The 15946-nt window shown below is 43.0% G+C and overlaps 1 long non-coding RNA gene across 1 annotated transcript in view; it reads left to right on the top strand.

The window, feature by feature from the left end:
- LOC113623164 (uncharacterized) overlaps window positions 1–15946 on the top strand; it is a 205338-nt gene that overhangs the window by 74945 nt on the left and 114447 nt on the right. The window contains exon 3 of the long non-coding RNA XR_003433804.1: window positions 3920–4057. This is a non-coding gene — a long non-coding RNA (uncharacterized LOC113623164). The remainder of the gene's footprint in view (window positions 1–3919; window positions 4058–15946) is intronic.

A 15946-nucleotide genomic window follows, 5' to 3' on the forward strand; every position in this document is an offset into this window, starting at 1 on the left:
CACACACACACACACACACACACACACACACACACACACACACACACCCCACACATCTTGTTTATCCATTCCTTTGTTGATGGATGCTTAGGTTGCTTCCATGTCTTGGCTATTGTGTATAGTGCTGCTATGAACACTGGGGTGCATGTATCTTTTGGAATTAGAATTTTCATCTTTTCTGGATATATGCCCAGGAGTGGTATTGCTGGATCACATAGCAGCTCTGTATTTAGTTTTTTAAGGAACCTCCATACTGTTCTCCATAGTGGCTGCACCAATTTACATTCCCACCAACAGTATAGGAGGGTTCCCTTTTCTCCACACTCTCTCCAGCCTTTATTATTTATAGACTTCTTGATGATGGCCATTCTGATTGGTGGGAGGTGATACCTCACTGTAGTTTTGATTTGCATTTCTCTGATAATTAGCGATGTGGAGTGTTTTTTCATGTGCCTGTTGGCCATCTGTATGTCTTCTTTACCCCCGATTTTTTTTTTTTTTAATATAGAAGGTTTTCCCAGAGTTGTGGGCATGATTTCTCACACTGCTAACTCTCTCTTTGTCCTTCTATTTTCCTTTGTGTGTCTGACTCTCAAAGTCCTACAGATGCCCCTTACCTTGTATGAAATATCTGCTGTGAAGTAGTATTGTCACTTTATAGTAAATGAAAACAATTTTTTTTCTGTGACTATATGAAGGGGCCAGAGCTTGAAATTCAGGAAACACCTAGAACCTGAAAACTGTAGCCTCAATGGAAAACAGAGTTAGACTTAACGCTCCCTTTCTCTGAGTGCCCCCCACCTTGCTTTGTTTCCCCTTCCAGCTCTCCTCCGTTATCACTCCTATTCCAGCCTATAGTTTCTAAAGAGCCACCACCTCCAGCCCTCCATGCAGGGCAGACCCTGGCCCAGCCCCAGGCAAAATCAGAGCCCTTTCTAAAAAGCAGATGCAGGTTAATTTTCGCAGCAGGGGAGAAAAAAATTAAAAAATTAATTAATTATTGTTCTATCGAAATTTCTACTTTCAAAGATAAAGATTTCTTTGATTATGCATTCTTGAGGAAGCACTTGCTAAGACAGGCTGCTGTTTATGAAACAGAGGGTTTGCAGACCATGAGGACCAATCTTTTCTTATGGATGACCATGAGAATGGCAGGACATGTTATTTAAGGAACACAAAACAAAAATTTAAAAAAAGCTTTTGGAGGTAGAGACATATATTAAAGCAGTCTGTTAGTTGTTCTCCCTACTGTAGAAGTGTAGAGTTTAAAGTGTGTTTTACACACATACCTGCACACAAACAATCAGCTATCCCTCCTCTTTGTGGCCACTGGAGCCATTGGCCTTGGGTTCTCTCTCTGTAGGACCACGAGTTGGCCATTTCGTTTGGGGGTGGGGATTGGGGTATTTTCTTGCAGGGGGAAAAGGATCTCATATCAAAGGTTGTATATTCTAAATTTTCAATTGCCTTCACTAGAAGTGGCACACTTCTGACCGTTTGGATGACTTAAGAACTTTGGTAAGGCTGCTCTACATATATTTTTAGTCACATTCATCGTGAATATTACCATACGTAGAGATAAGTTTGAAACAAAGTATTTTGTCATTCAGTGGTTCAGTGACACTCTCTTGACCAAGTTTGTCTGTGACCTACATATGTATTATTTCTTTGGCCTTGACTCTTTTTGGCATCTAGATTTAGCTATTGGCTCTGCAGATTCTAATAATAATTTAGATCAAATTTTAGTTTACTTCTTTATTATATATTTGGGAACTGCTAAGAAAATAGCCTATTCCTAGCAAGGTCCACGTACAAGATCGTATATCTATATAGTGTTTAGTTTGCCGCCTGCTTCAAACAAAGTGATATCCAAAGGTACCATGCTTCATCCCAGTGACAGATGCCTTTTCAAACTCCAATTTGACAAAGAAAACTTTTTTTTAAAATATAAAAACAACCAAAACCAAAAAATCAATAGCTCATACTTTCTTGCCGTGCTGTCGTTTAGAAGTGATTGAACAGATATTGTTCATGGTGAGGTGGTTTGATTCTTCTCCTGCTGAGGATCCTCTGTCAGGCAGGAAAATCCTCTGATTTTGTTTTTGGCTTTCTTTGGCACAGTGCCATAGTTCATCAAAACAGAAGACTGTGATCAAAATAATGCTGGAGTTTTAAGGAAGATATTTCATTATATCTTTTACAGTGCAAAAAATAATTTTTGAATCACAGATGATGGAGCAAGAAAATTAGCAAAATAAAAATAAACAGACATGTGGTTCTCAAATAGCAGATTACTGTTCAGGAGCATTCCTGAGTAGGGTTTCTAACTATCTCAGGAAAAACTCAGGGTACAGGACTGAAGGCCACAGCCATGGACACCCTAGGCATGGTTGCTCCAAATAAATTATGGATTTTGCCTAAGGCAGTGACCCTCTATCCTAGCATTATCCGAATTACATCTGTACAACATTATTCCTACAAGATGAGTAAAGTTTCTATGGTCGAAGGTATTTGAGACAAATTCACAAAGCTGTTAGCAGTCAGGACTCATTTAAAATGTTGTTTAACCCAATATTTCTCAAAGCCACTCCCCACCCCTCTTTTCCCATATCAGACCTATTATTATCCTGTGGAGGTAGAGCCCCACTGATGATACTTTGGGAAAAGGCTGTAACTCTTTACTCCTTGGCTCTCTTGTGTGGGTCCTGCAACCTGCATGGACCACCTGGTTGTTTTTATGAAGAGGGGTGTTCTTAAGGCCAGACAACTTTCTTACAATTTGATTCTTACAATTTTGATTCTTCTACTCATTGGCCACATGACATTTATCATTTGTCACTGAAACAAAGGGGAAGAAAAGTGGAAGGTGCCCTGATGCTACTAAAGCATCGTGGCATCCTCATCAAATCACTGGGCATTCCATTCGCTCTTTCTTCAACAGTGGAATTCGTTGGCTGAACACCAGATTCTCTCCCTTCCCCATGGATTCTCCCAGCTCTGAGCTGCTGTGATTCTGAGGCACTGTTTCAGGTTCCTCCTGCCCTGCCCCACCAGCAACCCCACATCCTCATACCCAGGAAGCATCTCTCTAGGGATTTACAGCCTGGCAAACTTTTTTTTCTTGGAATCTTCAATAACTGGTTAGAGGAGGTCAGTGGGCCCTCTGCAAGTCTTTAGAGAGCTCCAGTGAACATATTTTTGTTGGATTTCTGTCTTTAGCTTGCCATTTTCTGAGCAATCTTTCTTCTCTGCGCCCGAGGCTTAAAGTTCATTTCCATGATATAAGTGGGCCACCAACCCAGGTGCAATGTCATCAGGTGTCAAAGTGCATATTTCTTCCAGACAGTAGCTGAGTTCGTTATTCAAGGTTATATCTCAAATAAAATGAAGGAAAGAAAAAGAAACTCTCACGGCCATCTCAGCTACTGTCTGGAAGTGAGAGTTTCTTTCTTTTTCTTTCCTTCATTTTGTTTGAAATATAACCTTGAATAATTACTTTTCTTTTCCAATTTGATTTCAAATAAATTGCATACATATAGAAAATGTGAAAAATCATACACACACACGTACACGTGAATGCATTCATGGAGGAAACTAAAAATTATCCATAATTTCATGACCCGGGAAGAATAACAGTTGACTTAAGGTCTTTACCTTTCATATAGCTCCGTATATATGCAAGAGTGTGCTTCTGCCAGGGACGTGGGGTCCCGCTTGCTCTCAGTCATTCAGCAAGCATAGGGGTAGGTCTGCAGGAGGTCCATGGGGAGGCTGGGTGGTTAAATTATGCTGGTTAGGAGTTCAGGATTAAGAAATTTGTTTACCAGCAGATGTAAACCACCATAATGAGAATTAGTTTTTGCTCAGACTTGCAGCAAGAAGGATGAGAGTTGAGTCTTCATCTGCCTTCCTCTTCTAGGTTGTCTCCAACCCGGTTCAGAAGTCAGCAGGAAAGAAGATTGTTGTTTATGGTCCCCTGGAACTCCACCATCTCTAACTCTAACTCTCCATCTCACCTTGAGTCTTGCTGGACTGGCTGAACTGAGGACCAGGTGCGGTAAGTGCTAAAAATGTGACCCCCACCCCACCTCTCCCTTCCCTTGGAGTCTATTTGCACATTATAATGCAAGGGGAATTTTGTTTTATTATGGTGAGGAAGGGAGAGTTTGGATTGATGGAGAGAGCAAAAAAGCTGGTATGAATAATACAGTGTCTTATCCCTGCCCACCTTTTACTGGATTTGAACGTTTATGGTTAGAGGGCTGAGGGTCCCAAATCACAGAACCATTCAAGAGAGACTGTCAATTTCTGGGCCAACCAGAGCTGCTTTGGGCCCTAGTGACAAAGTGTGGTCCACAATTGGAGAGGAGGACATTTTTTCAAGCTCTGGCTCAAACCCGGCAGTAGTTTGGCACTCTGAGGATTGGAAGTGAATCCTGGGCACAGATGATGGGGTTTTGACTGTGAGCAATGGTGACAATGATGTTTCATGGTCAGAGGGCATTGACAAGTAGACCAGCATGCTGAATGCTGGGAGGACGCTGATGGTGGGATACATGAGACACTATTTTGGAAACTTGCTAAAATTATGGGGGAATATTTTAAGAGGGTCTAATTTCTAGGTGTTATCCTGGTAAGGATCTGGGTTGTGACAGCCATCCATTTATCTGATAAATATTATTGAATGCATACTATAAGCCAGATATTCTTCTAGGTTCTAAGGTATCAAGGTGAACAAGGCAGAAAAAGTGCCCTTTCCCCAAGGAAATCAGACTCTAATAGGAGAGTTAGGGAGATAAATTGATGATGGTGTTGGTGATGATTACTTTTATTTGTCTGGTAAGGTCTGGGACATACATATGTGTTTCTGTGTGTATTATATATGTGTGTGTGTGTGTATATATATATATATATATATATATATATAGTACATATACCCATATGGATTACAAAAATTTATTTTTGAATTTTATTTTATTATTTTTTTTATACAGCAGGTTCTTATTAGTTATCTGTTTTATACATATTGGTGTATATATGTCAATCCCATATGGATTGGCCATTGCAGCGGGAGAGGCTGCAGTTCTCCTCAAGCCATGTAGAAGGGCCAATGGCTGCCACAGTGCTCATGGTAGCAAAGCTGTGCAGGGTCTTGCGGTTGAATAGGAAGAGGAACTCTCTTATCTGCGTGACTTGCCTTCTCCGCAAAAGTTCCCGAGGCAGTGTTCCTTGGGCCCCAGAGTGTCTCAGAGTTTAGTGAAATTACTTTCTGTTTTCCCTTCTACCCTCCCTCTTCCTGGGCCTCAGATATGACTCTAAGGACTGGATGGGGATGGATGTTAGATAATAACCTTCATTCTGCCTCACCATCTCTATACCCCTTGAAGGTGCAAGCCTTTATTCCTAGGCTAACCTTGACCGGCCTGGCTTCTTCCCTCTGGCTGAGCTGCTTCCCAGGATGCTTTTCAGCCTCTCTCACCACCCTCAACCTGAACTTCTGTACCACTCGACCAGTGTTCCCAGACAAGCCCGGCTCTTTCTGATCCCCAGCAGGGAGCACAGCTCCAGTTCTCTTGCAGCCAGCTCTACCAGTGCTCCAAACATACCAGACCTTCCTGAACCCCCAGCAGTAAACATAGCATGGCAAGATGATCTCCCTGCTCTGATGATCTTAAGAGTATTCATATTAATTTATATGTCCCCGATTGTTTCCTTAAGCTAAAATTCCTCGAAGTGAAATCTCTAGGCCCAAGGCTATGAACATTTTTAAGGATTTTGATACCTGTTGCCGCATTTGGCCAGACATCAGGCTTGCTTTAGTATCAAACGTGTAGAGAATACAGGCCCTGTTCTGTTTTGAGCAGAAGGGCATCTAGTGCACAGAAATTATATAAAACTGTTAGCATCAGTCCTCTCTTTGGTAGAGTAACTCAGTCACCAAAACGAACTATCCTCAAAAGCTCAGGGTCATTGGGGGGAAAAGTCACAAGCAAGTCTCTTATTTTTTTCCTTCCTACTCAACCGCCACCCCGCCCCCCGCCCCACCCCAGTGGTCACACGGTGTCACAGGGCTTTGGTCCAGCCAGGTGGGAGGGCTGTTCTCTGACAGCCTGGGAAAGATGGGCTCAGAGTTATTTGTGCCAGACACACTCTGAGGGGCAGAGACACTGTTCCGTGAATAGTCTGGAACTGGTGCTTTCACAGGACAGGGCTGCTGAAGGATTCCTGCGTGTCCCATCAAAGGACCAGGCCCTTTGAATTTCTTCATCTTTCTGGAAGCATTTGCTAGAGATATCCTCTGGAAATAGCACACATGGCCTGAGAATGGAGTCTGCTGATTGGAGGGGAGCATGGCTATCACGGGCCCTACTTGGGCTGGAAGTCCTGCCTGCTGTCGTGACCAGCTCTCCTGGTTCACTCAGGACAGTCCTGGTTTTAGCACTGAGAGTCCAGGCAAACTGGGGCAGCTGGTCACCCTGTTCCCAGATAAGTGCCAGGCCCAAAATTTCCACCTTTGGGAGACTAACAAGTTAGACAATTGGAAGGTAGAGATAATGACTCTGGGGCGGTCTGGTTAAAATGTGGTGACAATAATTGGAGGCTGGAAACCAGAAGCCCTGCGCTGAGTTCCTCTCTTCTTCTTGTGAGTTCTGAGATCTTGGGGAGTTAACACTCTTCCCTGTGTTTCATTTTTTTTCACCTGGAAAACCCGAGTAGTAAGCTTGCCCTGCCTGCCTCACAGAATGCCTGCGAGGATCATGCGTGAGGTTGCCCAAGAAAGCACGCTGTAAACTGGAAGAGCTGGGCCAGCATAATGTGCTTTTATTGTTCTAAGGAATTTATGGTTAATGACACGTGAGTCTCAGTGGTGATTGATTCTATTTTTTCTGAATTCCATTTCTCAGCCTCACATTTAGTTCAGGGTAAATGAACACACATGTCAAACGTCATAGACCGACTGGAGCAGTGTCTGAGATGGTGGCGAGAGGGTGGGTTTCTAGCAGAGCTGCAGCGAACCTTGCAGAGCAGCTCTGAAGGCATCCCGTGAAAAGGCGGGGTCATTACTTCCGGTGCCTCTGGGCACCGCCACCATCTGTGGGTCTTCCACCCTCTGCTGTCTCAAAGAAGGGAGGATGAGTTTGGGGTGAAGGTGGATTGAAGATTAGTTTGACTCCGTCAGTCACAGAACAAGCTTTTCCAAAGATCCATCAGTAAATGGCTCAAGAATGGCAAAAGGAGATGGGCTGCCTTTTTCCCTTCTCTTCTTTATTTTTTCCATTTTGTAAGAGCCCAATTTAGTGAAATGGGTCTTTAGTGGGTTGCGTTTTAAATGAGACACTCTGTGGAGCACAAAACATGGTGGGCCATGTGACTTGCTTTTTGTGTTCCGAGTTTTGGGTGCCCACATTTGCCTGACTGCAGTTCACTGCTCGAGAGAGAGAGGCATAGCATGGAAAATGCTGTAGGCACTACAGAGGGCCCATTATCTCGAAATAATTGTTCCCTTTGAGAAAGTCACCGCAGCCAGGCTGGGGGCACAGAACAGATGTGGCTCCTAGTCAAGAATACTTAGAACCCAAAGCAGAAATCCAACTATGGGAAGAGCTGACACCCAGGACGAAAGGCCATTGTTGGCATGGTTCTTACTGAGCTGTAGTGTCTACCCCCTTGAAATGCAAATGCTGTTGTTTGCAGCACAAAAGCACTGATTTTCCCTTCAACAGAGCTTGTACTATTAAAATAGCATGTCTTGCGTGTAGTTGCCGCACATTCTTTCCATTTTTTTGTTTTCCTGTGTGAGTCAGAATGCAGATTCTCGACAAGACCAAAAAGAAAGCAAGCCATCTCATTTACATGGGCACGGAGTATCCACATCTGGATAGAGTTAGAGTGAGCGGGAATTATTTGCAGCATTTAAATATAGGCGTGCAGAGCTGCTTTCTCTTGACCATATGAGGCATTCACATATAATTCCATGAAAGAAAAACATAAAAAGTCTACTTCTTATTAAAAGGGGCTGTTACCAGCGTGATTCAGCCATTACATGAATGGACCCAAACTTACAGGAACTGACCCAAACCTGGAGGCAGACAATGAGTAGCATGAGGCCACCAGACTCTCACCACCCCTCGGATGCCCAGAGTTACACATCATTGTTGGAGGCATGCTAGAACCCACCGTGTCTGTGCCAGGATGCTTGCAGGATCTGAGTTCTGTCCTACTTGGAATTCCCAAGCCTGGTAGTGAGCTACAGATGCTGGGAAAGCCGGATGGAAATCATTGATCATATCAGGCCCCATGCTGGATGAATCTTGGGCATATTAATGCCAGCACTGACAGACATGTTTTTAGTTCAGATAAAATGGGGAAAGAGAGACTACGAATAGCAGACACCCAGGTACCAGGAAAGAGAATATAAATAGCTGGCATAGGCACTAGAAAGACAAGGGGAAAGATAAATGGTTGCCTTCTGAAACTGGGGCTCATCAATACCTCATTACTGGTATCTAAGGAAGAGCTGTATGGATTTTACAACTGAGCAGATACCTTCGTCAGTGTGTGGATGGTGGTGATATTGCTAAAGACCTTAGTGAGGAAATTGGTAGACAAATATAGAAGATTATATCGTTAGAGGGCTAACTAGGCAGAAAATAAGTATCATTTCGTGGACTTGTTCTCAAAATGACTCACAAAGTGTTAAGACAAAGCTCAGCTCTATGGATTTGCTGAATCCCACTTTCTCTATGTTAGATTTGTGTCAGGTGCCATCTGGTAGAATTTTAGGCATCTGACCTTGACTTTGATATCCTTCCCTGGGTCCCCAATAGTCTTTTTTTTTTTTTTTTTTTTTTTTTTTTGCGGTACACGGGCCTCTCACTGTTGTGGCCTCATGGGTGGGCCCAGCCACTCCGCGGCACGCGGGATCCTCCCGGACCGGGGCACGAACCCACGTCCCCTGCATCGGCAGGCGGACTCCCAACCACTGCGCCACCAGGGAAGCCCCCCAATAGTCTTTTGAAGCATTATGGTAATGTTATTGTCTTTACAGGTGACTCCATCAGAATTCCTTTTAGGGAGGGTATCTATCTTTATTTAGGAAAAATTCTTGGTGCTGTCAGTGATGAAAGTGAGACTTTGAGGGCATAGGTTCAAAGGGCTGAAGGAAAGGGAAGAGAGAGCGGACCTGCTCTACCCTGGACACAGGCTGAAGAATGAGAGAGTGGTGATGGAGGAGGGAGCAGAGAGGGTGAGGAGAGAGAAGACCATGAGATTGGAAAAGGCTCCAGCCCTGCGGTTGTTGGGTGGCAGGAAGATAAGAAGAGAGATGTCTACTATCCAATTTGAAGTTGCTGTTGCTGCCGTGATGGAAATCTTGCCTCCCCAAAGCCATGGCTTCATAAAGTCAACCTCCCAGATGCAAATTGACTGAGTGAAGGCATTTGGGGGATCAATGAACTGATTGAGTTTGATAAAATAATGAGTTGGGAGATAACGCATTAGCTGTGGAAAACAGGAATTTGGAAGCAGAGGTACAGTAAAGGCTGTTAGTTCATTCTTAATATCCATTCTTTCTCTTTCCTATCATTAAAAAAACCTGCTGAACTTTAGCTGGGAGCATTGTTGTCCAGGTAGAGACTACATTTCTAAGCCTTTGTTAAAAGTTATGTATGAACATGTGATTAATGGATGGCTAGTGGGTGGGGTAGAGATAATATGTATTATTTCTAGGTTGTGCCTTTAAAAGGAATGAACATGCACTTCCCTGACTCTTTCCTCATTTTTGTTGGCTAGTAAGTGTTGGAAGAGTTGGAACACCCACCTCAGACCCAAATAGGGGAGTCCCACGTTAAGGATGATAGCACTGCTCTGCTCGTCCTGGATTGTCAATGTCTGGACTGTTCTATGAGAGAGAAATCCAATCTGAGACATCATCAGTTGCAGAAGTCCTATTACTCAAGAAGAAAAACACACATAGCCAATTACGCTACGACACAATGTGAAGATGCTATTGATTATAAGACACATTCCCACTTCAGAATTGCTTAAAAGTGAAAAGAATTTTATTTTAAAATTGTTGAAATGTGATAAATCTGTCTTGTTGAAGCCACTGCGCTTTGGGTTTTGTTGTGACAGCAGCTTATGCTATATCCTACCCAATACAGAATGTGCTATCAGAAGGGGCGCTGCCATAACAAAGCCAAAAATAAGTGGCTAGTGATCAGATAGCAGGAGGCAAAGAAAAACATTGCAAACTAGGAATCTGGTGACTCGCGTTATGCCATGGCAGAATATTTGGGAAAATTGTCTACAGTGAAACCTTGGAAGATAAAATGGTTGGTGATAGATCCAGAAATTTTAGTGAAACTGGTTGGGAAAACTCAGAATGTTGATGTGTTCAACCAACCTTTCGCTACTTCTAGATTGATGACCTCAGGCTAATTACAAAAAGTGACTCATGTTCTAAAGGGGCAGCTTTGGCAGGTGATAATATAATAGCCCCCAGACTTCCCAATCACATCCCAGGAAGACTTCTCATCCAGATAGTGGGAGACGATTCAGAAGCCAAAATCTGATGAAGGGTTTTCTATCCCACTGAAACATATTGTTTCAGATGATTTCAAGGGAGCTAAAATTAGAGACACAGAGAGAGAGAGAGAGACAGGGGTGGAGCACAAAGATGAGTATAAGATCAGTTAAAAAAAACCCACAACTCTGGATGAGCTCTTTGGCCATAGTTACATATGCATGGAATCAACTGGAACCAAACAGCCAAAAGCATGTAATTCTTCCATTCCTCAAAACAGCCCTAATCCCCGAAATACGTCCCAAGCAGGAAGTGAATTACAAAAGCTGTACAGCTCCCAAGGAAGGTCTGCTCTTCGACACTCGTTTCAGAATAACAGAGAAGGAAGAACTTAGTGGGCAGAAGCAGGATCAAATCAAGGACATTTATTCGGTCAGGGGAGGGGAACTTTGGTCATTGCTGTGGACAAGTGGCTGCTGTGTTTTTCCATTTTCCCTTTTCCTAATGAGAGTTTTAAATTGCAGTCTGTTAGTTTCTACTCTACCACGGTGCATAGGGTGAGTGTGTGTGTATGAAAGAGGCAGATAGAACTTCAGCGGAACCCGAGGAGCTACATCTTGACCATGGAAAAATTGCTCCTATTGGATAGAGCCCAGACTTGGAGCTAGAAACAGCAACCAGATGGGACATTAGGCTGAATTCCTCAGGGATGGGGCAAGTCCCAAGCTATTTGTGGGAAGAAGGGTGTGAGTGGATGTTGGAGTGGTTGGAGATGGGGACCGGGGCAGAGACTGCTGGCTGTCCTCCATCATCCATTCTCTCCTCACTTGACTCATAGAATGTCCTTTTTGCAGTTAGACCTATGACAGCCTAGGTAACAAATGCAATTCCAAGCCTCTTTTGCAGCCAGTTGTGCAATGCAATAAGTTCTAGGTAATGAGATGCGAGCAGACATTATATGTACCACTTCTACATCATGACTTTGTAAGGCATGAGCATGTCATTTCCCTCTTCCTGCTGCCTGGGATGCCGATGTGGTGGCAGGAACTGGACTAGTCACCTTGAACTCAAGCACATGCATTGGAAATGGCAGAGTGGCTTTACCTTCCTTATTCTGGCAACCCCTGGACCATTACTTGAGAGAGGATATACTTCTACTTCGTTTAAGCCACTGCTGTTTTGAGCCTTTTTATTATAGCAGCTTAGACTGAACCCCAAGAAACAGAATCAGTAACCAAGAGCATGCCCAGCCCGTGAATTCACAGAAATCTTCGGAAGGGCTTCTGCACTAGAGATTCAAGCCAAATCTTATCTATATCTCAAGGGGCAGATGAGGAGAGAAGATAAAATCTAAATCTCCTGTGGGCCTTCCATTTCCCAGAACAGCCCAGAAAACCCAGACAGGAAGTGGAAATGCTAATATTGCCTTAGCAGCTGAAAACTGGAGGCAACGTGACCTTCACTCTCTGCTCAAAGATGAGGGTAATTTTTATATGCTAAGTGTCATCAGGCCCCTTTCTGCCTCTATTGCTTATAAGCCAGTATTTTACTTCTGTCAGGGAGAGGCAAATAGGTCATTTTTCTTTCCTCACAGAAAATTTTATCCAATAGTTTTTAAACGAAGAGAAATGCAAAAAGATATTTTACTGCTAAATTTGTCAGTCACTGGACTAAACTGAGAAAGTTCTGTTATGGGTTTCTTGAGAGATCTTACACAAAACAATAATTAACATCTTGGGATGCTTGGAGCAGTCTCTCTATGTACGTCACCAGGATGCTGTAGCCACAAGTAAAATGGAAAATGTAACTTGCTTTGCTGACTCCAGTCAGGCTTTGATAAGGGCGACTGAAGTAAGTCTGAGCATACGGCCGTTAACTAAATGCTGATCCAATTGCTTATTTTCCCCTCAAGGGAAGCTAGAGTGACTTGATGGTTAGGGGCAGCAGTGGGACTGGAGCGTGGTCTCCCAACATCCAACTCACGGTTCTGCCTCACTCGGTCCCTTTAGAACTTCCACTGGGGACCTTATCAGGGGAGAGACAGTGTAGGACTCCCACTGAGATTTTCAGCAGATTGCTTGAGAGCTCTGAGTTGAAGTTTGTGATATCCACCCCTCCTTTTTATTTATTTATTTATTTTTAAAAATTTATTTATTTACTTTTGGCTGTGTTGGGTCTTTGTTGCTGTGTGCAGGCTTTCTCTAGTTGCGGTGAGCGGGGGCTAGTCTTCGTTGCAGTGCACGGGCTTCTCATTGCGGTGGCTTCTCTTGTTGCGGAGCATGGGCACTACGCCTGCAGGCTTCAGTAGTTGTGGCACACGGGCTCAGTAGTTGTGGCGCACGGGCTTAGTTGCTCTGTGGCATGTGGGATCTTCCCGGCCCAGGGCTCGAACCTGTGTCCCCTGCATTTGCAGTCAGATTCTTAACCACTGTGCCACCGGGGAAGCCCCACCCCTCCTTTTTAGAAGAAGCTTCCTCTCTTGAAGGTAGGTAGCCTTCTAGGCATTGAACAGATATTTATAGAGCATCAACTATGAGTCAGGTCCTATGGTAGGTGCTGAAGATTCAGCAGCAAGAAGCAGACAAAAATCTCTGCCCTCTGGAACTTAAGGGTAAACACAATAGATAAATTATATAGAATGTTAAACATCAGTAGAAGAAAAGAAAACAGACCAGAGGGATGAGCAGTGCCAGGCTGGGGGTGGAGGCATAATTTTAAATTGGGTGATCAGGGTGGGCTTCCTTGAGAAGTTATTATTCCTGCAAAGTCCTGGAGGAAGTAAGGGAGTGGACTGTGCCACTATTTCAATGAGGAAACCCCTGGTTGAGGGGAAAAGCCAACTCAAAGGCCCTGAGGCAGAAGGGGGCCTGGCTAGTTAGCAGAACTTTAACTTCTTGCACGCTTTATAAATGGTCATGACTCTCTTAAGGATGCTTTCTTTTCTTTTCTTTTTCCTTTTCTTTTCTTTCCTTTCCTTTTCTTTTTCTCTTCTCTTATCCTCTTTCTTCCTCCCTCCCTCCCTCCCTCTCTCTCTCTTTCTTTGACTGATAATATCCTAAATAGTACTGCTGCCTCCTTTACATGGTTCTCTTACAAGTGCTATTACTATCACATATCAGACAGTGTTCCAAATGCTTTATATGTTTAATTCACTTAAACCTCACAACAGTTCTAAGAAGTAGGTAATATTATTATATTCATTTTACAAATTGGGGCACACTGAGGTTAAATAACTGGCCCATGGTACAGCAGGTAGTAAAGACGAGACAAGATTTGGACCCAAGGATCTTGGAACCCTAGGATTTTGGTAGGAAAGAACATACTTTTTTATCATAATGTTATAAGATGCTCCACCAGTCTGCTACTTATTGGACATAGTCTGCAGTCGAGTTTGAGTTGAGGTCAAAGGTCTTTGCTAGGTCTTCTAAGAATTAAGCCCACACTTGCTGACTGATTCTAAGTATGATCCCCAGGGTGGAAGTGGATCTTCCATAAACAGGAATAGTTGCCGAAGGGGAAAAAACCCTCTGTTTTTCTTGAGAACAAAAACATCCAAGTTTCATGGGAATGCACCACATGATTTTTGTGAATTGAAGTCAATTTGGCACCAACAGAAATAACCTTAGGAACAAAGTTTGTATACAGTGTGTTCTTACGGAAACCACAGTTAGAACGTAGAGTAAACTGTTATAGATAGACTCTTCTTTCTGGAATTGCATTAGCTGTCTTTGGGTGGGGACAGCAAATTGTTTCGTTTATAAGCTTTGTACATCAAAAGCTAGATCTGCTTACACTTTAAAAACCAAAAGGAGGAGAAAGACTTATTTTTAGCTATCTGAAATTTAAACCAAACCCAACATTGACATATGGAAGTCTCAGGCTACACCATGTCAGAAAATTTCTCAGAGATGACATTGAACAATAATATATTATTGCAGCTGTAGAAAGTCAGTGAGGTTCTTCTCTTATAACTTGGTTTAATGGCTACTGGGCCACTGGGATAAAGATATTGGATGTCTCAGAGTTAGGGCCGGCTGTGTGGGATTGGGGTTGTCATACGGGAACTGAGTTGAGTCCCATGAGAATGGGAATATCACTGGATCTAGGAGAAACATTTTCTCGCATTTTGGGTGGGTCAGTCAGCTGGCCAAAGGGCTATATACTGCATTCAGCTTGTAAGAGAAAGGTTTAATTTTTAAGTTGTATGTGTATGGGGGGCGGTGGTGGGTAGAGGATATACTTAAGCATTTTAGGTAAGTTTAAAAATATATGTTAACCTTAAAAAATTCACCAGTAATCGTCAACCTCAAAAACCACTCAACATTTTTGCCTAGACCTTTCCACCTAGATAGATATATAAATATTGAATAGTTGTAGAGATAGGAACAGATACATAGACATATCAAACTATAGATTATTTTTACTCTATAAAAATGAATGAAACCATCCATACTGTTGGGCAGCCTGTTTTTTTTTAATGTTTTTCAATATTTCACTTAGCATTTTTCCATGCCATTAGATATTTTTCAACACCATTACTTTTATTGATACTCTGTTTAAGTCCGTGCACGTTCCATGCATTACTCAACTGATACCTATTTTGGTAGGCCCCTGAAGATCAACATGACCTTATCTCTGGAATCTGTGACTGTGTTAAATTACATGACAAAACGGATTTTACAGATGGAATTAAGGTTCCCAACTTTCAGGTAGAGGGATTATCTTGGATTATCGGGTGGGCCGAATGTAATCACAGGGGCCTTTCTCAGAGCAAGAGGGAGGGAGAAGCACAGGTCATAGTGATGTGATATGAGAAGGACTGGTCCCACTGTTACTGCCTTTGAAGATGGAGGATGGGGGCCATGTGGCTGGTCTCTAGAAGTTGGGAATGGCTCTCAGCTGAGAGCCAGCAAGAAAATGGGGATTCAATCCTACTGTTGCAAGAAAACAGGGGCCTATTCTCCCCTACAACCTCCATAAGAGAATGCAGCCCTGCTGACACCTTGATTTTTAGCTCAATGAGACTCGAAGCAGAGAACCAGCCAAGCCCACTGCACCTACTGAATTGTGAGACAATAAATTTGTGTTGTTTTCACCCCCTGAATCTATTGTAATCCATTATAACAGCAGTAGGAAACCACTACACCACTTGTATTTCTAGGTCATTTTCAATTTTTCACTAATGAAATAATGCTGCAGTGAACATCCTTCTAGCTAAACCTTGAGGTACCTCTGATTATTTCCTTAGGATACATTCATTGAAAGGGAACTACTGGGTCAGTGGTATATAAAAATTTCAGGCTTTTGATGTGCAATGAGAACCTTGTCAAGTTTAAAGAGCATGCTTTTCTGATTGGGTATGGAGCAAAGGGCTAAAGGAAGCCACCGTTCTTTTCAGCTATTGGTTCCAGCTGTTGGTTT

This window comes from Aethalodelphis obliquidens, unplaced genomic scaffold (assembly GCF_003676395.1).
Source record: "Aethalodelphis obliquidens isolate GAN/ISIS:26980383/991018 unplaced genomic scaffold, ASM367639v1 scaffold11, whole genome shotgun sequence".
In the NCBI taxonomy this organism is placed as follows: domain Eukaryota; kingdom Metazoa; phylum Chordata; class Mammalia; order Artiodactyla; family Delphinidae; genus Aethalodelphis; species Aethalodelphis obliquidens.